At 45.0% G+C, this 23,400-nt stretch overlaps 1 protein-coding gene across 2 annotated transcripts in view; it reads left to right on the top strand.

The window, feature by feature from the left end:
- Positions 1-5,436: 5,436 nt before the first annotated feature.
- RALGAPB (Ral GTPase activating protein non-catalytic subunit beta) overlaps positions 5,437-23,400 on the top strand; it is a 1,758,088-nt gene continuing 1,740,124 nt past the window's right edge. For both annotated transcript variants that reach the window (XM_086932393.1, XM_086932392.1), the window contains exon 1: positions 5,437-5,609. The gene's annotated coding sequence lies outside the window, so the exon portion shown is untranslated. The remainder of the gene's footprint in view (positions 5,610-23,400) is intronic.

Here is a 23,400-nt window from a genome sequence, read left to right as displayed (position 1 = left end):
GATCATCCCATGAAGGGACCGGTGCATCAAAGATCATCCCATGAAGGGAATATTGCATCCAGGATCATCCACTGAAGAGAGTATTGCATACAGGATGATCCCATGAAGGGAGTAGTGCATCCAGGATCATCCCATGAAGGAAGTAGTGCATCAAAGATCATCCCATGAAGTGGGTAGTGCATCCAGGATCATCCCATGAAGGGACCGGTGCATCAAAGATCATCCAAAGAAGGGACCGGTGCATCCAGGATCATCCCCTAAAGGGAGCAGTGCATCGAGGATCATCCCCTGAAGGGAGTAGTGCATCCAGGTTCATCCCATGAAGGGACCAGTGCATCAAAGATCATCCCATGAAGGGAGTAGTGCATCCAGGATCATCCCATGAAGGGACCTGTGCATCCAGGATCATCCCATGAAGGGACCAGTGCATCAAAGATCATCCCATGAAGGGAGTAGTGCATCCAGGATCATCCCATGAAGGGACCTGTGCATCCAGGATCATCCCATGAAGGGACCAGTGCATCAAAGATCATCCCATGAAGGGACCAGTGCATCAAAGATCATCCCATGAAGGGAGTAGTTCATCCAGGATCATCCCCTGAAGGGAGTGGTGCATCCAGGATCATCCCATGAAGGGACTGGTGCATCAAAGATCATCCCATGAAGGGACCGGCGCATCAAAGATCATCCCATGAAGGGAGTAGTGCATCCAGGATCATCCCCTGAAGGGAGTAGTGCATCCAGGATCATCCCCTGAAGGGAGTAGTGCATCCAGGATCATCCCATGAAGGGAGTAGTGCATCAAAGATCACCCCATGAAGGGAGGAGTGCATCCAGGATCATCCCTTGAAGGGAGTAGTGCATCCAGGATCATTCCATGAAGGGACCGGTGCATCAAAGATCATCCCATGAAGGGACTGGTGCACCAAAGATCATTCCATGAAGGGAGCAGTGCATTCAGGAGAGGAGAAGGAAGGAGAGAGAGAGAAGGAGGAAGGAGAGAGAGAGAAGGAGGAAGGAGAGAGAGAGAAGGAGAAAAGGAGAAGGAAGGAGGAAGAAGAGAGAGAAGGAAGGAGAGAGAGAGAGAGAGAGAGAGAGAAAGGAGTAGAGGAGAAAGAGAGAGAGAGAGAGAGAGAGAGAGAGAGAGAAAGAGAGAGAGAGAAAGAGAGAAAGAGAGAAAGAGAGAGAGAGAGAAAGAGAGAGCCGACAGGATTTTTGGACCAGATGGGATCAGCTCCTGAGAGCCCCTCTAACCCAGTCGGAACGTAACCACATCCCTCCCCAGGACCATCTATCCAGGCACCTGGGTACCTACCCGAGGATGGGGAACTCGCAATATACAAGCTCATATTATCAGAAACACCACTAAATCTATAGGGATACTAAGAATACTCACTGATTACTAAGGATATCCATGCCCTACACCACACTCATACCTTATAGTCTCGCGACCACATGGGTCCAGACTAATCTACCCTGGGGCAGTTCTGATTATCTACCATTACACACCAACCTCAGTCAGTGTTCTCATTAACGCCTCTTTCTCTAGAGACGATCTCATTACACACCAGTGTCCTCCCTGGTGTTCTCATTACACACATGGGTCTGCAGCCCCAGTGCTCTCATTTACACACGGTCCGCAATTCGGCAGACCTACACACCCCTCTGTCTTAGGTGCTCTCATTTACACACGGCCCGCAATCCGGCAGGCCTCCACGCTGGTCTCCTCCCCAGCGCTCTCATTAACGCCACTTACCAATGACGACCACTTTCCTATGAATACCTTCGGCTCTCTGTCTCTTTATGTTGGGAAGTCTCTCTCTCTATTCACTAAGGGTTTGCTACTACAATACTAGAACTTGGTATGGCTTTCCAAATTGCAATATGTACCTTCTGCTCCTGGCATCAAAGGTCCCCTCGCTTCCTATTTGTTTGGTCACTCCTTACCTGATCGGGATTTCACATACGTTCATGCAAACAATGCTCAACTAGAAGAATAAGTTACCATGATTGAACAAGAATACAAGGCACATGTCAGTTCACTAAGAACTGGGGTCACTTTTATTACAACAATGATAAAATACACATACACAAATCTATGGGGCCTCTATAACTAGCAGTAACTTTAACACACCGCTGAAAGAAAAGGATTAGACATACAATTTATCTGCGGGGTAACAGGAACTTTTAACACACCGCTGAAAGGGAAAAGATTAGACATACAATAGCCTAGGGAATAAGAACAAGATTAAGGTGTAATTGTAAAGGGGACTAGTTCAGACTACCTCACCTATTAGAAGGAAGATTTCTCTCTGACTCTGGTGGGATCAGGGCTCTCTCTGTCTCTCCCGTCACCACATCACCACGCCTCTGGTTCAATTGCTCCAGCTGACAGCCTTCTTTGATGCTCTCTGCACTGCTCTCTCTCTTCAGCTTCAGCAATCATCTGCCTTCTTTCTCCATTCCAGAACTGCACTCTATTCTGCAGCTCCAGCAGACATCCTGTTCTCTCCTCTGCAAGAACCACACTGCTCTGACTCCAAGCTGAACTGACCTCCGAGCTGAACTGCACACAAGCTGGACTGAACTCCACGCTGAACTGAACTCCACGCTGAACTGAACACGAGCTAGACTGAACACTCCTTCTCTCCTGCAGTTCGCTAATATGGAAGCTTGTCCTTTCATGGAAAGTTACGGCCAGTAACCTGCCGTCCACCAAATTCTTGTACCTCCCCGTACCAAGGACACGTTCCCAGCCGGCCGGCCTGAAGTTGTGTCTTCGGAGTGGAGAAAAATACATTCCTTCGATAAGGGCCAGCCTGAGCCGGTTCTCTACAAGCGAACAACAGCTTTAACTATAAACATTACCTTTACTCTGCAAGCCTCTCAGCTCCATCAAGATGGAGTCTCTCTAGTTCTGAGCCTTATAGGCCTAAGAAGGATGAATTAACCCTTAGCTCTGTCAGAGTACCTACATAAACCATACCAATGTTTAATATAAAGTCAGGACCACAGGATCCAACCTCTACTATAAGAAATAATGACAGGCCAAAGCCAATAGGCAATAGATGGCCTCTTCTAGGTCTGGAAGAAAGGGCTTAAAAGGGCCAACACAAGCTAAGAATACATATCCTAGATGTGAGCAAGATCAAAGTCTATATCACTGCTAAATAGAGCCAAAAACCCTGTCAAGACAGAAGGAGAGAGAGAAGGAGGGAGAGAGAGAGAGAATGAGTGAGAGGCGAGAGAGAAGGAGAGAGAGAGAAGGAAGGAGAGAGAGAGAGAAGGAAGGAGAGAGAGAGAGAAGGAAGGAGAGAGAGAGAGAGAAGGAAGGAGAGAGAGAGGAGTGAGAGAGGAGAGAGAGAGAGAGGAGTGAGAGAGGAGAGAGAGAGAGAGAGAGAATGGGTGAGAGAGAGAGAATGGGTGAGAGAGAGAGGAGAGAGAGAGAGAGAGAAGGAGAGAGAGAGGGAAGGAGAGAGAGAGAGAGGGAAGGAGAGAGAGAGAGAGAGAGGGAAGGAGAGAGAGAGAGAGAAGGAGAGAGAGAGAGAGAGGGAAGGAGAGAGAGAGAGAGAAGGAGAGAGAGAGAGAGAGAGAGAGGAGAGAGAGAAGGAGAGAGAGAGAGAGAGAAGGAGAGAGAGAAGGAGAGAGAGAAGGAGAGAGAGAGAGAGAAGGAGAGAGAGAGAGAGAGAAGGAGAGAGAGAAGGAGAGAGAGAGAGAGAAGGAGAGAGAGAGAGAAGGAGAGAGAGAGAGAGAAGGAGAGAGAGAGAGAAGGAGAGAGAGAGAGAAGGAGAGAGAGAGAGAGAGAGAGAGAGAGAGAGAGAGAGAGAGAAGGAGAGAGACAGAGAGAGAGACAGAGACAGAGAGAGAGAAAGAAAAGCATTGGGCCAGGATGCTTGGTTGGAAATGCAGCCTGCGCAGCTCCTGTGGAGACCCCAGCTCGAGGTAATACATAATACTCCATTAAGGCAGGTAGATGACTTACCGCGTCTCAGCCGCTGTGTTAACACCGCCACCAGGACACGCAGGCTCCTGGGGCCGAGTGCCGCTTGGCCATGATTGAAACCAAATGGGCTGGAATGAATAGGAAATATTAATGTGATTTATCTCAGGGCTCGATCCCTCTGCCTCAATACTTTAGCAGTAGGTCAGGTTGTAACTGGATAATATATGGCTGGGATCGATAATGGCAGATGTAACAAGACAGGCTTCATTTTTACAGAGATCTTAGCGGTCATGGTAAATTAGCACAAACAGGGAATACGTAATTGGCCCTGTCTCAATAATATATAGAAACGAGTTAAAAACATTGCATGTACATGGAACAAAACCAGAATGATAGCCAGTTTTGCGAAAGTAGATATTGCAAGATGTTGGAATGAGTCGGACTACGTTTCCTAAATAGGGCGTAAACCTCAATCGCCACAGGAAACCAGCCCTTTCAATTACACAAATAGCAAACAAAATAAGGAACCAGCATTACAACTGCTAAGTTATTTGAAGCATTTATCCTTATGCTTTGAAACGCATCCATGAAAACTGCCAGTGTTTTACAAGATGTGCTGCTCTGCACACTAAACAGCTTGGGGAACGTGACCAGGATTCAATAATAGAGCACACATTCATTTAGTAATGAAAGCTCACTACAAGTTGCAAGTACACAAGTAATGCTCAACAATATACAGTATTCACATAAATAAATGTGTTTAGCTTTCTTTGATTGACAACTTTTCAGTAGATCGAAAACTGTTCCATTTGGTCGAGAATCTTGAATACACGCAGGTGCACTTGGAACCAACATGGGACCTAAAATACACGGGCAGTAATTTATTTTTCCTTACGGCGAAGAACTTGCTGTAAAACACATTTTTTAGGCTTTTTGCAATTTTCCACAACTTAAACAGGCACGCACTACATCACACATACACAAAAATACACATGTTCAAACACAAAAGGTGCATACTAAACAAGCAGGCAGGCTGATATACACAAACATCAAACACACATAATGCACACACGTTGCAACGCAGGCATTCATTATAACACGTACGAAGCACACACATGCAGGGAGCGGCGTCTGAATTTGGCCCCCTAATGAAAACTCGTGCTTTACGAAAAATGAGGAAGCTGGTCTGGGACGGAAATTGAGCAGCTGGGACCGAGAGCGGAGGATCGATGCTGCTCTTTATAAGAAAGGCAGCGTTATGAATGGGGGCTCTGACCCAGGATGGGCGCTTGCACATATAGCGTGGAACTTGGAGCTTGCCCCGATGGACTAACATCTACCCCACTTATACTTACACGGCCTCGACTCATCACAAAGCTTGGTTGGGCCATACCTTCCGGAGCAAAAATGATGTCATTTCCGGTTCAACATTCAAGCGAGATTTCTTCCGGGTGCAGTAAGGTTTCCTTGCTGATCTGATACGATCTTTTTTAGGGGCGGGTCTTTTTTGTCCAACCACTCGCGGGGCTTACTGAGTAAAGCATCCCCAGATACGTTCCACACTGTTGGCCATTAGCCTGTCATTCAATTTAAAACTATGAGTTAACCTTTTGCCTTCGGAAGCAAAGCAGAGGTACTTGGATGTGAAGTCTGTACTCAGCTTGAGGTAAGGCTCGCGTTGAGGTATTTTTAGCATGATGCACAACCTTGATGGGTGAGGCAGAGCAGACGTAAGACATACATCCTAGTGGGAGAAACAGCAATGGAGTAGGGTCCGAAACGCCTTAAAGAGGGAGTATAAGCCTAAGACCTAACACCTTCCTGAAACTACAGGCTTGATCATTATCACGGCTGCCAGTCCACAACTTTCCTGTAAGGGGGGGTTGTAAATGAAATGTGATAACCTGTATCAATACCGACTTTCCAGGTTTTCCAAATTGTGTGTTCCTACGATAAACATGTTTTGCTGGGTCTGTTTAAGTTTATTGTGTTCGAACCATAGCTGCCAAGCTTTCAGATTGCCATGTGTGACATTTAAAAAAAATTGTGAAATTATGAGTGACATTTCAACGACTATGAGTGACACTTTCTCGCAATCAAAAATCATGCAATTAAGACAAGGGAAACTTCTAAATATCAGAAATTACAGCCATTTGAGCAACAAGAAACTCCAAGAACTTCTTGAAACTGTTGCAGGGCACCAGAAATGGAAGGACACTAACCCTATTGCTCCCTTCTGTAACCGGACTGTACTGTAAACGAATGCATAACCATGATGTTACACAAGTTAAGTTTTTCAGCAGCAGTACTTTATTAAAGTTCTGTGTACATATGCTGACACATGCATAGTTAAATACAAAAACACTTACTGGATGCAACAGATTGCATTTGCATAAAATAAATAACCTTTTAAAGGCCATAGGTACATAATATCTAGACCAAGCACAACACCTGCCCAACTTGACAAACCCTAAGAAGAGAAAACACAGCTGCACAAACAGTCCAGTCAGATAATTCACAGTGTCAAGAACACTGCATAGACTGTAAAAAGTCACGTACTGACCAGACTTGATGATAATATCCACTACTCAGTGGTGCCCTAGATGAGATTCAGAGCAGCTGCTAATGTGATAACATATGCTGCAGAGGTAAAACTAAACCAGGAAGCCAACAGGCTCACTGACTCCGGAAGGATGACCAGATAGAGCAGCCCTGCAGATCGATGCTTTTGAAAAATGTGAAATTTTTTTCTGATCATGACTCATGTTAGTAATAGGTCACGGTGATGCGGCCGGGCAAGTGGATGTGAATACCTCTCTGACGCAGTGCTTTGTAGGACTAAGGGGAAGGATGGGCTGTAATAATGCAGAAGGGTTCCACAGTTCTTACCTCTCTGCGTAGGTGCTGTGACTCACATTGTGGCTGGCCTGCCGGTACCCTTCTTTATTTCTTTTTTCTTCAGAACTGACTACTGTTCCTACATTCACAGCCTAGGCTTTTTGCCTTTTTTTTTTAATAAACGCATGTCAAGGTAGGCAAGTGGCTACAAAGAAGTTAAAAGCTCTGAGCTCTTGCTTAGCGATCATATAATGACTATTGACAACTGGCCAATGTGATGTGAGCACAGATAGCCAGTCCCGAGTTTTCAGGCAACAACATTGCTGGCAGTTTCAAAACCCAGGATGAAATTAAATTATCAAAGAAGGCCGAGAATGGAAAGTGATAAGATGTTGCTTAGACATCTTACTCTAGTCTTAAACTGCACCACTTGCTTCCGGTTTCAAAGTCTGTATGAACGTGCTGTTTAGAGAGGTTTTTATACAGTAACCATCTAGTGACAGCAAGCGGCAGCCTTGCGCATGATAATTAATTGCTACATTATCTTCTGGATTTTGCTGCCTAGCCTGCATACACCAGTGCAGCTCTGAGTCAGTCAGTGCTACATAATTAAAGACACAGGGTTACTTTAGTTTCCACAACTTGCCATTTACTTGCCACTTAATTTATCTTGCTACTACCTATACCAAAATGTTTGCAAGTATCATACACGGGCTATTATACTCTATGACACCGGCATGGACTTTCACTTAAGAGTGACGATCCGACTGCTGGTCACTTACTGCACTCTGCTGCCCAGTAACGATGTGCACTCTGCCTGTTCATGATCATCCAGGCAGCTGCTGGCCACTCGAGTTGACACTCCTCGGCCCCGGCCCCGGCGCTGTAGCTTGCAGTCCTGGCCAGAGCTGAGACTGACTCGCCGGTTGAGGACTCAGCTACCAGGTCAAGGTGGCACAGCCTGGCGTGTTTTCTGCGCAGCGCAGCCGGCCGCCCACCGTAATGAATTGCTCATTCCCCCTCTAGCGCGGCGGCGGGCCGGCGGCCATGAGAGACTGGAGTCCGGCTGCCTGCGTGCACCACCACTGACTCGGATTCCCCCACCGCTTCTGCATACTTCCTCCGGGACGTGAGGGCACATCCGGATTTTAATTCAGGCCCCCATACCCCCACAGTGATTGACAGCTCAGAGGGCAGCCCCCCCCCCAATTGAAGCAGTGTGTGAGAGAGAGTGATCTCTGAGTAAGCCGCGCCGCGCCGGCGCCGCAGCCACTATTGCCGCAATTATTGTTTCCAGGCAACACAGCAGGCAGCTGCCAGCCTGGGTAGAGTACAGAGATACATTGTAGCGCTCTCAGCCACTCCACAGAGCTGAGAGCGCAGATCGGGGTTAACTATTTAGGAACTCAACTCCAGAAGCAGCACGTCTCTCGGAGCAGAAGAGAGCACGGGCACAGGCACCGCTGGTGGCGTCCCTGGCAGGTCCCAACATGCGTGACAATGCATTTCAGTGCGGTGATGCGGAACACCGCACTGAAATGTGTGAGCGTCACACCTGATGCGTGACGCTTGGCAGGACTGTCGAACGTCTCTAACACCGATCTGTCCGTTCAGACACTGAAGGTTTCAGAAGCCAACACTTAAGCCTAACATAACACGTACATTGAATTTTTAAGTAAAAAATGTGTTCGCTTGTTGGTCCGTAATACCTTTAACGACTGCCTTTGTTGTGTTACAAATATATATTGTATATGGGTCACTAACATAAACAAGCATTTGCAATGCAATAGGTCTCGCATTTGCGAGCGTTTAAGGCTATTGCCATTGTAAATGACAATGCCTTTTATTTATGTGTTTTTTAAAGCAACACTTACATAAAAGGCATTGTCATTTTTGATGCCAATAGCTTAAACTTTTGCAAATGCAAGACCACTCTAATGGTGGCTGCTCCCCTTTCTTTAGATGCTGCTAGCGGTATTCAGGTTACAGCGCTTTCACCCAAAGCAAAAAAAATGTAATTAATTTAAAAGTATCTGTAGTGCATCCGCTAAAGTGAAAGTGGCCCACGCTGTAAATTAAATTATTAAATAAAGCGCAACCGCTAAAGTGAAAGCGGCCCGTGCTGTAAATTAAATAAGCACGCCTGCTAAAATGAAAGCAGCCCACGCTGTAAATTAAATAATTAAATAAGCACGCCCGCTTTAGTTAATTTAAATACAAATAATATAAAGACAGGCAGCTTCTGCGATGCCGTGAGTGGAATAGGGGAAGATCATTAAAGAAAATAGTGCTCACCGACTTATAAAGCAGACCGTGTGACAATATAAGTAAAAAGTCCAGTCATTATGGGAGGTTACAAATGCATACAAGGCGGTACCAAGGAGGGACTACTAAGCCTATTCACAAATGAAAAGCAACAATTTCGCAAGGACTGTAACAGGAGCCAATTGTAAAGATGGGTGGGAAATGGGCAGAGCTTCTATGCTGTGCCTCAATACAGCATGCCTCGCAGAGCATTGCATGCGCTGCCCAGGCTCGACCTAAAATGCAAATTCTACAAATTAAAAGGCTTGAATAAGTGGCTAGGGGCTAAAATTGGCAAAAAATAGAATAGTATCAAGAAAAATATACACAAAAAATGGCCTCAAGCAACGATGTGTATTGCTCCCCTTATTGTTTAATCTCTATATACCCAACTTAAATTACTCTTTAAACACGGTGGCAGCACATCCTAGGTAGGAGAACTTCCCTTGCCTACAGTACGGGTATGATATAGTTCTCATGAGCAAAACGCTAATAGGGCTCCAAAGACTTCTTAATGAGCTTGGCACATACAGCAAAAAACACAAGATGGAAATAAAACTTAATAGGACAAAGATAATGATAATTGCATGGAAAATGAGAAAGCAAGGTACCTGGTACGTAAATAAAGGGAAAAAATGAAATGGTGATGAATTACAGATACCTTGGCATCATATCTGATGAACGAAGAACTTTTAAGGAGCATAACTTATCAATTAAAAGAAAGGTTAACTCTTCAGGCTGTACTTTAAAAAGCACTGCAGGCAAAAATAGCGAAACCCACTTAGGAGCCCTTATCAAAAGTAGTAAGAAGCAAGCTGTTACCATCTTTAACATATGGCTTAGAATCACTTTTAGGATCCTTCACAACGTCTTTGATAAGATGGCTTGTCATCTGTATATGGATATATTTTGCCTCCCTCCAAATGCTTCTCAAACCCTGATAAGGTCGGAAATTGATCTGATTAAGTAGACATTAGCAAGACATTTGTTTTTTGTCAAATGTTTGCATAAGATAAAGATCTGTAAGGAACATACATTAAGCCACCATATATGGTCAGACATAATAGGGAACAAACTGAAGTATAAAAATCCATGGAACGAATTCCTGAATTCATATCTGGGCAATCTTAAAGTAGAAAATCTATGAGAGGAACGGATAAGCCACGGTTTATTTTTAAAAGTGGAAACTAAAAATGCAATGTACATTTTATTCATTTAATGCAAGCGCCATTCAGCAAACCCTGTCATGCTTTGGTGATCAATTCCTATATCAGAGTCAAAAGTGAGGAAAGGTGTAGATTGTGCGGCTTAAACTCAGAATCTGGTAATAGAGAAAACAAGGGTACCCCAATATGTGAACCTGGGGTGGTAAGCTGTTTTGGAAAACAATGGTTCTGGTGTGGCCTAAAGGTCCATTCAGAAATGACCCTGTGGGGGGGGGGGGCACTCTGATTGAGAGTAGGAAGTTCATTCTTAAAAGGGAGCTGTAAGTAATATACAGAGGGACATGTAGGTCAGTATATGACAGGTGTTTATTCCAAAACAATAGCATTCAGGTGCGCACACAATAAATGACAATAAGCGTGAAGTGAAAAGTGAGGGCGATACCAATTTTACAGAGTGAAAGGAGTTCATGATGTAGGGACCGCCTACAACCAGAACTTCTTTCGCTCGGCAAATATTTTCTAAGGAGTGCCTACTATTGTTGTCAATGCGATGTCTTTATTTTAATATCTCCCTCACTTTTCTACTTAATTCTTATGTATTTTCTACCCTTTCTATTTTCTATACCTATATATTTGTTTTGATGCTCTTAATGATTACCTATTTTAAATTGTATTGTAATGCTTTTAAACAACCAAACAATAAAGATACTACTAGGAAATGGTAGACTCTTTGCGCCTCCAATTAAAATGTTCTTGTGGGAAGGAAGCTCCTGCTGCTAATTCAACTTACTGTCATTAGGAGCACTTTTCACATCCTGAGAGGTTGCAAGATCGTACACCAAACACAATGATATTGAAGGAGTTTGGACACCGCTCGGAAATAAATAGCAGCTTGGGTGAGGAAGCAAACCACTGTCCCGGTACTCTTAATAAGTCCCTTCACGCATTATGCGGCCTAAACCTTCATTGGCAACTTCTGGAAGGAAACATCTTGCTTGGAATTGCAGCCCAGCACGGTCGGTGGAGTCCAAATTGTGGCCAGGAGAATGTGCACCCATCTTGCGGACACATTTCTAATACCCAAATTACCTCCCCCTGACGTTTCCCCTCCTAATTAATTACTTAATGAGGCCGCCGCGCCTCATTCAGTAATTAATTAGGGTGAAAACGTACTCGGAGTAATGCAATTACCGGTAAGAAATTGAAGCATTTCTGGCATATAGTTAGTTCCCCATGCAACTTAGGAACTGGTGGAAATCTTTCCAGAGGTTCACTCCTAAAAGTGGCTCCTTCTATGGCACTTTGGTGGGGACACGACCCCTGCCAAGGTGACTAACTCAAAGGCGGCATTTCAACCTTCATTGAGGTGGAAGAACTGCCGCCATCACTTTGGGGAGAGAAATTGCAGCTGCAAAAATGTAACTTAGGCAAAAGTGATTGTTCTATTATGTCTCTTTATTCCCTTTGTTGGTTTCCTTTTTGGTCTCCCTGTTACGACATGAGATATGTATGAATGTGTCAATGGGAGGGAAGTGTATAATAACAGGGAAATACAAAATCTGCGTCCTTAAGGCGTATTTTTTTACAGCGTGTTTCGCAGCTGCGCTGTTACTTTTTTGAAAAATTGCTTTTCAGGTTACTTACGGATGGGTGGCTTCCTCCGCTTTATTTTCTTCAGTTTCCATAGTTTCTTTGGTCCGGGTGCCTCTTTTTCTAAGATTGTTTCTTCCCTGTTTCCCATTTGAAGACTCTTAGTTGGGCTAAAGGAGGGCTAATTTTCATCTCAGAGCAGTGGAAGGTGAGACAGTTGGGCCCTGGATATGCCACTGCTGAATCCATTGTTGTGCAGTCCGTGAGCTCCGATTGGTCACAATGTTTACCTTCCCCCTCAACCAATCCAAATGCGTGGATTCCTAAGAGAGGAAACATTCCACTGGAACAGCCTCTGAAGAGTTCTGTTTGGCCTTTGGGTTTGTATTCCTTACCATAAAAGAATACGTTGCGTATTCCCTTTATATAAGCAAGTGGGAGGCGGCTCTGGCGCAGCACGTCTTCCGGAGACGTGCGCGTTCACAGAGCTGAATCTGCTCGTGCACAGGCCAGTAGCGGCTCGTGCACATCTCTATCTCCCTTGCCAGTTAACACGGTGACTATAGAATTCGAAGGTGGGAGCGCTTCGCGCTCCAACACCAGCTCGACCTAAAAACAGACAAGTACAGCTAACGTAAAGCGGCGTCAGCACCATAGTTTGAGGTCAGCGGGGCGCAGCAAATTATCCACTGTACATTTGTGCACTGCGGAAAGAGCTGGGCGCAGTGGGACCCTCTTCCCGCTGAGCAGCTCCCACTGGTACATGCTAGCATGGCAGCAGAGCCTCTAGGTAGAGCAAGGGGGTCCCCAATCCCTGCAGAAATGGCCAATGATTTGAAAGTAAAGCTGATGGTGGAACAAGATCGGTTAGCAAGCTTAAAACTATTTCATGGACTCTCTTTTACAAGGATCATAAAGCCCTGATAAAATGAATGTGCTAGTGACGTAATGTTTCAGGCACAGGCTCTCTTAACCATATAAAATTACTAGGGCTGGTAGACACAAACATCTTCAGCAAGCAGATGACTAACCATGCCCCAACCTTTCAAAGGCATTTGTAACTTTTCCTGTTTTCTGCAAATGCTAACAAGTCTCTGTTTAAAAGTTGTGCTCTGGTGAGTGAGTTGGGGATCCAGCTTTTATAAACGGTGATCCCCACTTGACCTCATGTGTGAAGATCACATTCCATGCCTGCAACTCACTTGCAGTAATTAAAGCTGAACCCGGACAAAACGTAATTAATACTGTTCTCTCCGAAAAGTAACCACCGACCTACGCAAGGCTGGTTCTAGAATCTTGATGCTCTAAACTGCCCCCTTGTCCTATCTGACTCGGTAAAATCACTAGGCATTACACTGGATAAGAACCTGTCAATGACAGACTACATCAAGAACTCTGCAAAAGTTGCACTTTACCTCTAAAATACCTCAAGAAAATTAAACTGTTCATTCCACCGGATGGTTTTAAAACAACTGTACAATCCCTAGTCCTTTCCAAAGTAGACTACGGGAACGCCATCCTAACAGGTGCTCCAAAAGCACACCTTGCCCCACTAGGGTCAGTCCTTAATATGGCGGCTCATAACTGGTGGAAAGAGATTTGAAGACATCACACCTACCCTCAAATCACTCAACTGGCTTCCCATGAAAGGCAGATGTTTTTATACACTGGCCTACATTACACTCAAGGCCCTCCACGCCCAATTCCCCAATTACCTGAACAACAAACTGGTTAAAGCAGGAAAATCAAGAACTCTGAGAAGCACTAACTCACTTCTTCTCATCCCCCCCAAAATTGAAAGGGAAAGCGACCCAATGCCAATCCTTCTCTGGTAATGTTCCCAGGATATGGAACACACTCCCTACTGACCTCATATGCAACCCGTCCTTCCCTTGCTTCAAAAAGGACCTGAAACTACTGCTCCTCAACCAATACTTCTCTGACCAAGTCAACCAACCTAGGCATCCATAGACTAATGGTCTCCTCTCTCACTCTGAATTTCAAGGATGGGGGTTATCTGACTGTTTTAACCACCTGCGTTTTTCACTCCTTCAATGTATACTTAAGTTTGATGTCTTTGCTTATATATTTTAGGCATCCTCATGTCCTACGATGTAGTGCAACTTTTTCTTTTCCTGTGAGTATGTAAAGTGCTCTGATACCCCCGGGTCTAGCTAGCGCTATATAAAACTTTATAAATAAATGAATAAAAATGGAGTGCGGAGTCCCTGCACTATTACGTGTTGTAAAAAAAAAATTGGCCCACTGATGAAAAATGCAAACAGATTTGTGTGAAAGCCGCAACTTATCCATAGACACTCCTGCACCCATGTTTCTCTCTCTCCTTGACCTATTTGCACTGTCAATAGTAATCTCCTTCCCTGCGGTTTAACTGCGAGTCTTTGGGCGGAGTTTTCTTTCATTTCACTTTCACAAAGCAAATACCTGATTATCTGTTCTTTGGCGCTGCATCTCCTTTTTCCTTTCCATCGCTAACGTCAAGTCACAGCAGTCTGTGAGCCCCTCAATAACCATGGTTGGGGTTCCTGCTTACATTTCACATGCTTTACTTCAACTTGCATTCCCTACCAATGTTTTTCTTTTCAGAATCGTAATACTTTTTTTTTCTTTACAGGAAGCATAGTTAGTCTTATCTCCTCTCCCTCATAACCTATTTCCTATTTGTTCGTTCGCCAGCGCCGCAAGGTCATACCAATGGTAATAGCTCTATGCAAATATGATCACTCCACTGCAACCCCCCCCCCAAACTAAAAGTAAAAAACATTGTAATTTTGAATGCCAATAGCTCTAACGATTGCGGGACCGGTTGCATTGCAAATGCTTTTTTATCCTTGTGGGAATTCTCACCAAAAACCAGTCACCCACAAACAACTCACATAGACGGGCCTTATGCTTAAAATTGAACCACGGTTTGGCATGCAACTGCTTTGCTGCCACTCGGTCGCAATTACCTCGGACAAGACCACAGACTTGTTAAGAGTTCTGACACAATGAGGACATATAATGCATGTGAGAAGTTGGCTTGGTATATGCTGTCCACTAATTAAAGTGGGTACCCTGTACCAGTCCAACCAACCCTTAAGGTTATTTAAGAGCTCAAAGACAACCTTAGAAAGCTGTCCAAGTGGTAGCTGTGAGGAGCAGTCTTCAGACTTAGTTTTGAAGGAATGTTAAGCAGCTTCTTTTACCAGAACACAACCTTATAGTATTAATTAAATGAAAGGAGAACCACACAGTAGTTAAGAAAATATGTATTTATTGATATAGCACTCCTTAAGTACGACACAGTATCTTCAGCACGAAGATACTCACAAAGCATACACTACTATTGCACAGAAACAATAATAAATAGCACTAATAACAGTGGGCTCCAGTGGGAGACCAAACCATTTACTAAAATAGTGGTATAAGAACCACAACTCGAGTCGTGACAGTGTCTACAGATGTAGAATTGCTGAGACCTCAAGGATCCATCCAAGGTAAGTAGGGACCCCACGGAGGACGGGTGCAGTGTTGGAACACGACTGCGTGCTACGTATAATTGTATGGGAGAGTCGTGGTTGAAGTTTTAAAGTTTAGTGACCCTTCCCAGTGGACTTAGAAGAAACCCAGTGAAACTTAGGAGGTTGTAGAGCCACCCCACCCGTGGATACCGTAGTACCAGAGTTACCTATCGCAGGGTAACCGGGTGCATAGGTCTGAAGTAGCATCTGAAACCGCAGTCAAACCCAATGGAGGACTTCGAAGAAGAGCTTCTGCTGGAAGGAAGAAAAGTGTCAGTTGGAATCCAAAGGTGGATTCTTGTTGAAGGGTACCTGAAAACGGAGTGGACTAAGTCTGGGGCACTCTGGAGGGACCAGGGCTCGGTAGTAGAATGCCCACCGTTGTCTGATGCTTCAGGTGTGTTGAGGGGGTTCTTGACATTGCAGCCACTGGGACTAGGAGACGTCGAGGACGACCAGGCGCTGGATACGAGCTGTCCCACGAAGAATGTCGAGTACTGAGGGGGTCTGTGTCCGGCTGGAGCACCATCAAGCCTTGGCAACGGCAAACCCACGCAGATGGTTGAATAAGGTTCTAGTTCAGACAAGCACGGTCCAAGAGACTCACCAAACATAGGGAGTCGGGTCAAGCCTGGAGCAACCAGGGGAGCCCAAGAAAAGCAAAGTTAACCCTCAAGGGGACCCACAGGCCGGAGGCACAGGAGTCGCAAGGGGAGCTCGAGCAGTTTCAAAAAGCAACAGCCCATGGAGCACTCGGTGCAAAGAGGCCAGATTTCTTTGTAGGAAATGATATCCAAGGTTGAGGATACTTGAAGCCCAGTGCACTTCTTCTGGAAACGCTAACAATCATATGTACTTGCATCTGAAGGCGGTGCACAGGGGTACGGATATTACAGTCCCCACAAGGGATTCTGACCTCAAACTTGGTAAGAGGGCAGCTTGGACCTCAAGGGACTTGGAAACCCACCTCCTATGTTGCTGGAGCCTTCGGAGTCCGTAGGAGCAGCAGACCAGTCCATTGGGATGTGGTGCCTGCGGTTGCAGGGGATTGACCCCTACACTTAAAGGGTGATATCTTCTGTTTTCCTTGATGCTCCACAGGTCCTGCATGGAGCCTGTATTGTGCAAAGGCACAGACAATGCTAAGTCCAGTGGTTTCTGGTTCAGTATCTTGTCCCCGTTGAATCTAGGGTCCTACAGCCAGGTAAGCCCTCTTGTACCTAGGGGAGTGGGTTGAACAGATTCAGGGATGAAGCCTGTATGGTGCACAGGCACAGACAATGCTAAGTTCAGTGGTTTCTGGTTCAGTATCTTGTCACCGTTGAATCTAGGATCCTACAGCCAGGTAAGCCCTCTTGTACCTACGGGAGTGGGTTGAACAGATTCAGGGACCCTAGCAGGGGAGGGTCTGGACAGTGGGAAGGTTACTCCCATGTCGTTTGTCTAGTTTCGCGCCTGAGCAGGAGCCAACAGCTCCCAGGACTGGTTTGAACTGTACTATGCACAGGGACACCAAATGTGCCCCTCATGCAGATTTTCGGTTGCGGGCAGGCGCACCCAACCAGGCCTAATACGCTAAATCTTGTCTGGCAGGTGGTCAAACCTCCCTGTGACACGATGCCTATTTGGCTTGGCTCAGCAGGAGGGCAGAAATGTGTCTCTGGTCGGCAGCAACCATTTTGGGCTGCCCGAGACTTGAAGGCTGTTACCGGAAACACCAGGGACCTCAGAAAGCTCATTTCTGAGGGGTGGAATCATACCTCCCATACCAGTTACCGGTGTGGGGGTATGATTCCTCAATGTTAGACACCAAACATAATAGAGTTATTTTAGCCGTTTTAGAGTTGGTCATCACGTGGTTGCAAAATGCCACTCTGTATGTTGTAAATGGCTGCAGTATTAACCCGGGAAAAGGGACTCAGTAGGCTGCAGGGGTGTCCTGCTCATGCAGTGGCACCCTCTCACTTAGAACCAAGCACCCTGCCTTCAGGATTGTCAAGGCCTGCACTAGGGGTGACTTATAGGTTTTAAGTGTAGTGACTCTTAGATATATTAAACCTATATCTAAAGTAAGCGGTTCATGCATCATCTTACACTGGCTGCAATGGCAGGCCTCTAGTTCCATTTTCCATGACCTCTGATGGTTGGTATAATACATGGTTCAGCCCATGGGAGGCCTTTGGGGTGCTTATGCCCTGGGTACATGGGTACGATATACTAAGGACTGACAAGGGTACCCCAGTATCCAGTCTGGAGTGTACCTAAGTACATGACATAACAATTTAAGGAGAAAGCAGATAGACTGGGGTTCTGATTAGCAGGATCCCACTCAGACTAGTCAAAACTGTATCACATGAAGCAAAAAGTGGGGGTAAACATAAGAAAGCAGATCCTACTTTCCTTCAGAGCATCTGGGTAATCTCTTCCTCAGAAGAAAAGGAGAGACTTCTGTTATGATATGAAGAAGACGGCTATATTACACTAGGCCCGTCGAAACGCGTTGAGGATTGGGGGAGAGAATCAACTGTATAATCAAAGGATTATTCTGACTGACGCTGAATAACCCCCTTTTGAGTATCTCTCTTGGTAGAGCTTTAGGAATTTATGTGATTAATTTTAGAATATTTGTGTTTTGCTATATTGTCTGTTTTCCCTTGATTGATATCCTTTTTAAACTTGGTTTTTAACTTCAAAATTTTTTTTAATTTAATAAAACTGTGCATTTGGAATGTATTTGTTGTTTCAGAAATTGGTTTACTATTGCATTGCTCTGAGTTTGCTTGTACTGTTGTTGTATGTTTTGTCATTTTTGTTGTGACTAATTTGTCCAAAGGGAATTTCTGTTTTGACATAGTCAATAGTTGGTACCCCATCCCTTTGGAAGAGGGTCCCTCTCTCTTTTATTAGAGAATAGTCTAAAAGAGCCCTGGCATCACAAAATGGATGCCACAGACACAGGTCTGACCTCCTGCTGCTGGACGAAACTCAAGCAGGGGAGGCCTGGACAGTAGGTTTCCTGCCACAGAGAGGTGCAAAAACCTCCCAGACAGGCTTTAGTGTATTGGGGCTGGGTGGGTGCATTCATAGAATGCTTTTCAGACAGTGCTGGGGACATACTTGGTGTCCCTGTGGATACCCCAGTTCAAACCGGTTGCAGCGCCCCTCAGCCCCTGCTCATGCACGAAACTGTAGAAAGGGAAAGGGGTGTAACCATCCCCTCCCTGGATCCTCCCATAGGTGGGTCCCCAGAGTATGTCCAACCCCTTAACTTAGTATAAGTATGGGTCCCCAGTCCTTAGGACTTTATATTGCACCTGGACGAAACTCTGCAACATATATCCAGGTACTTCGATATTCTATTTCGACTAGAAGACTGAAGAATCTCCCTTGGGTTCAAGGAGTGACTCCCCTGTTAAAACAGACACCAACGAAGCAATTGCCGGTCTGCATCTTAGACGCTCCCGCCGGACCCCGAAGTACCTGCAGCCTAGGAAGAGGATTTCCAGACTTCTCTAAGGCCGACACGAGTCCCCAGCAAAGCTGAGACCCGCAGCCGGAACGAGTGACGTGGAACCGGAACTCCTGACACAGTGCACATTTGCTAAGTGCATTGACTTCCCGAACGTTTCTGAAGCTGTGCTTTGGGCTACTTGCAGGCCAAGCCCCGGGCATCATTTGCACCGAAGATTGTGGGTCTACATTCCACGAGTGTTCCGTGGGCCCGCTTCTAGCATTTCTGCTCGAGGCTCCTTCGCGATCCCTGGTCCGTTGACTGGTGGTAACTCTTCTGTTTCTTGGGCTTTCCTGGTTGCTCCAGAGGTGCCCTGACTCGCTTCCAAAGGGTGAGTCCCTCAGTCCTTGCTGGTCTGCACCGAAGCCAATCTTTTCTTTCTGCGTGGGTTGTTGTTGCCAAGGCTTGTTGAGTCCAATCCGGATACCAACACCGCAGCACTCGACATCTTTCGTGGGTCAGCTCGAATCCAGCTCCTGGTCGTCGTTGACTCCTCCTGGTCCTCGTTGCAGAAGAGTCTAGCTTCTCCTCCTGCACCTGTAATCACCTGACATTGGTGGGCATCTTCTCATCGCCTTCCTGGTCACTGGCAAGTGACCCAGACTCTGTCCCCTCTGCTTTCAGGTTCTTCACATCTCCGATCCACCCGGACACTTTCCACTTGGACGCCAGCAGCATTTTGCAGCAGCTCTCCATTGAAATCAACGGCGAAACCTGACCCGAAAAGACACCTATGCACCCGGCTACCCTCGGTGAGGTAACTCGAGTACTCCGGTGCTCCAGTGGATGTTGACTCTAGAACCTCCTAGTTCTAAAGGGGTTTGCGCCAAGTCCTCTTCCCAGTGTCCTTAATCTTTAAAATTCCAGCTGCAATTTCCCCATCGCGGCTGTGTTTAGACACTGCACGGGTCCCCTGTTTCACTACCTTGGATGGTTCCTGGTGGCCCCAGCGGTTCTACAGGCCCTAGGACTTGTATCTATGTCTGTCATGGTTCTTATACAACTTTCTTATATGGTTTGGTACGCCCCTGGAGCTCAACATATATTGTGCTAATTTACTGTGTGCTAATTAAGTTTACTGAATGTACTTTTGCCTCTAGCCTCATAAAGAGACTAGAGGGATGTGTTTAAAATAAATGCAAATATTCAATATATATACCAGGTGTGGTTCTCCTTTCATTTGGTAATTTTTGAGATTATAGACTGGTAAAACAAGCTGCTTTACATTTCTTCAAGACTTAGCCTGAAGGCTGCTCCCCACAGCTGCCACTAGGATAACTTTCTATATAGGTTGTCTTTAAACCTACCATCAATAAGGGTTGTTTGGACTGGTGCAAGGTGCCCACTGGAATAGTGGACAGCATATGCCAGACCAACTTCTCACACCATTGACATGGCAGTCCGAATACCCTCCTTAAGAAAGCGATTCATGCGCATAACTAATACGTTTACTGTAAGTGATTAAAATGAAATTGTAACATGTTTAATTTGTTTAGACCAAACACTCACTCAAGACGGGAGCAGGCAGGAACAACCTGAACCACAAAGAATCTGAAGCGAATGCGGTTAAACTAAAAAGACAGAAAAGGTGACGCCCACAAAAACGAAAGTTTGGCGTTCAGCCTCCGTGCTGAAATTCCAAAGTTCTGGCAGCCGCTCCCCATAAAATTGTACAATAAAGGACAAAGGCAATTAGAGACAACATCTATGACTAAGGAAAACCGATAAACCCCTGAGGAAGTCATTAGTCGAATCAGACTAGACGAAACACGTGTTGGCTGCACAGTTTGAAGATTACATTGAAGATTGCATTTCAATGAAGAAAAGAATTGAAATATTTCAAGATTAAAACTACATTTGCATTACTTGAAAAAGTTTTCATTTTGGACTTTTTGAGTGCTCGATGGAAATAATTGACTTTGTCTGAGCTATTCATAGCGCCTTATCTTGTCGTGGTAACCGACTTGCTTTCATTTTGAGCACCATTTTAGATAATTTGATTTGTATAATTCCTTTACCTGCTGAGCGCTCTTACCTTAACAGTTACCGCTTTTCTTATGTTTAATTTGTTGTTCCTTCAAACATGAATGCATTCTTTTGGACACAAAATGTGTACCATTGTCAGAAATCGATTCTTTAGTAGCGCCTTTAATAAATACACTTCTAAGAAAGCCAATGACTGCTTCTGTGTTAGGATTTTTTTGTTTGAATGTTTTTATTGGGTTTTAGCATTCTTTACAACATTGAGATTCATGCAGTGGTGCAATGTTACAAAGGGTACATTTAACAAACAATTCCCCAGTCTCAGATGCCATGTAGAGGTATTGTACTGTCCAACCATGATTGGGGTGATTGGTCCACGCACACAAATTACATGTCACTGCACCACCCATTTCAAGAGCACCTCCAAGAATTGCCTTCTTATGTACAACAGCTTTCACCCCAAGCATCTGCGGGACAATCTGCCATATGGTCAGTTCCTGCGCCTACGCAGGAACTGTACAGAGGTTGAGACCTTCAAAACTCAGTCAACTGACCTCAAAAAGAAACTAAAGGCACGAATGTACCCTGACCGTGTTATCAACCAGGCCTATACACGAGCAAGAAATAACTGCCGTGAAAGCTTGTTGGAAGAAAAAACAGCCAAAGAGGAAGAGAAACGCCCGATCTGTGTGACAACATACAACACTAGCTCCAACCTAGTGACCAAGATCATTAACAAAAATTGGAGAATTTTGAACAGTGGTGGGTTACAAATATCAAAACCAATGTTTGCACACAAAAGAGCAAAAAGCTTGAGGGATGTCTTGGTCCATACAAGACCGAAATCTAACAACAATACACAAAGAGACCCCAACTTTGTTCAGGGTCACTATCCGTGTGGTGGATGCAGGGTTTGCGGACTAACCAAAAAAAGCAAAGAAATAACTTTCAACAATGGCACCATCTGGGAACAGAGAGCTTTTAGCAACTGCAACAGTGCAAATGTTGTATATCTGATCACCTGCCCATGCCAACTGGAATATGTAGGCATGACAAGCAGGGCAGTTAAAGTGAGGATAGGCGAACATAAGAGCACGATTAAATGCAGGAAAACCAGCACAAAACTGACCAACCATTTCCTTGAAATGAATCACAAACCAGAGGAAATCAGATGGACGGTAATAGAACTGGTAAGCAATGAAAGATTTTTGCTGGAAAAAGAACAGCGATGGGTTTTTCGTATCCAATCACACAAACATGGATTAAATGATGATATACCCTGGAGCCAACTATAGGCATCTAGCCCAGCATCTGATTCTATCACCCCATAACAGCCATTGCTACCACGAGGTCCTACCAGTAAAAACTCTCTCCTAAATACTCCATAATATACTGTACGAACATTAATGCATGTGGAACCATTTTTTGAAATAGTATCCAGCCCAGTATCTGTTTCTAACCCCCCAAAAAACAGTCATTGCCATCATGAGGTTTTACCAGCAGGAGAATTTTTCCCTAAATACTTTACAAATATACTGTATAAATGTCAATGTATGCGGAATCATTATTTAAATAATTGTTGCTTCCCCCAATGCCAGTACAGTTGACACTGAAAAAAGACTTCCGCATTTTGCCCTCCCGCCGCGCCAAAAACAGGCGGCCATCTTTGTTGGTTGACGTTCTAGCACTGTGGAATGGGCGGCACCCAGCGTGCAACAAACGCGGAAGTGCAAAGGCTTTTATAAACATCCAGTCACTCGAGCCCGGCTATCCTCGGAGGAGCACGGGGGTAGGAATAATGCTTTCTTTTTCTGGCAGAAATGTAAGTAATAGACTCCGACCTCGAGTCTTTAAAAAAACGGGTCGCGGGGGTAGATAAAAGTACAAAAATCTCGCTGTCTCTAAATACCACCTAAAACGAGACTTTGTCTTTTATAGTAAACTGCGCAGAATACCCTTCGCCTGCAAACTCATGGGGCATTGATAACTATTGAGATAACTATGTTACCGTTACCAACTCAAAAAACATTACTAAGGAGGTCCCCCTCCCCTCTCTTTTGCTAGTCTGTTGTAAGTGCATTGAGTCACGAATGTTGTGTGTGTGTGATGCTATGACAGTGGTCCCGACAAAACGGTACCACTGGTGTCTCCCATGACGGGCAGTTGATGTCGAGAGACACATAACTACATGTTGAATTTCATGTAAAAGTCCAACCGCCTCTAGAATTTGAAAATGCGGTTACCCTCCAACAATATGGAACAATCTGTCTGTTTATTTTTCCATTCAGATAATAATGCCTATTCATGCATTTATATTGGTTTTTCTCTTCTTTTTCCTTTTCAGAGACCACATTAGGTCGATTTTTTCTGCTTCACCTGGGCCAACTCATGCCCTGAAGCCAAAACAGCCAACTTATTTTTGTTGGTTGTTTTTAGGACAGTAGGCACTACTTGTTAGAACTGAGTAATAATAGTAGGGATCGTTTTTTTTTTGGTCCTGATGAGTAAGCAGTAGGGGACTGCTTACGAAACATGTCGACT

The sequence above is a fragment of the Lissotriton vulgaris genome, chromosome 7, assembly GCF_964263255.1.
Source record: "Lissotriton vulgaris chromosome 7, aLisVul1.2, whole genome shotgun sequence".
Lineage (NCBI taxonomy): Eukaryota > Metazoa > Chordata > Amphibia > Caudata > Salamandridae > Lissotriton > Lissotriton vulgaris.
Note: the sequence above shows the minus strand (reverse complement) of the source record. Positions and strands in the feature narration are given on the sequence as shown.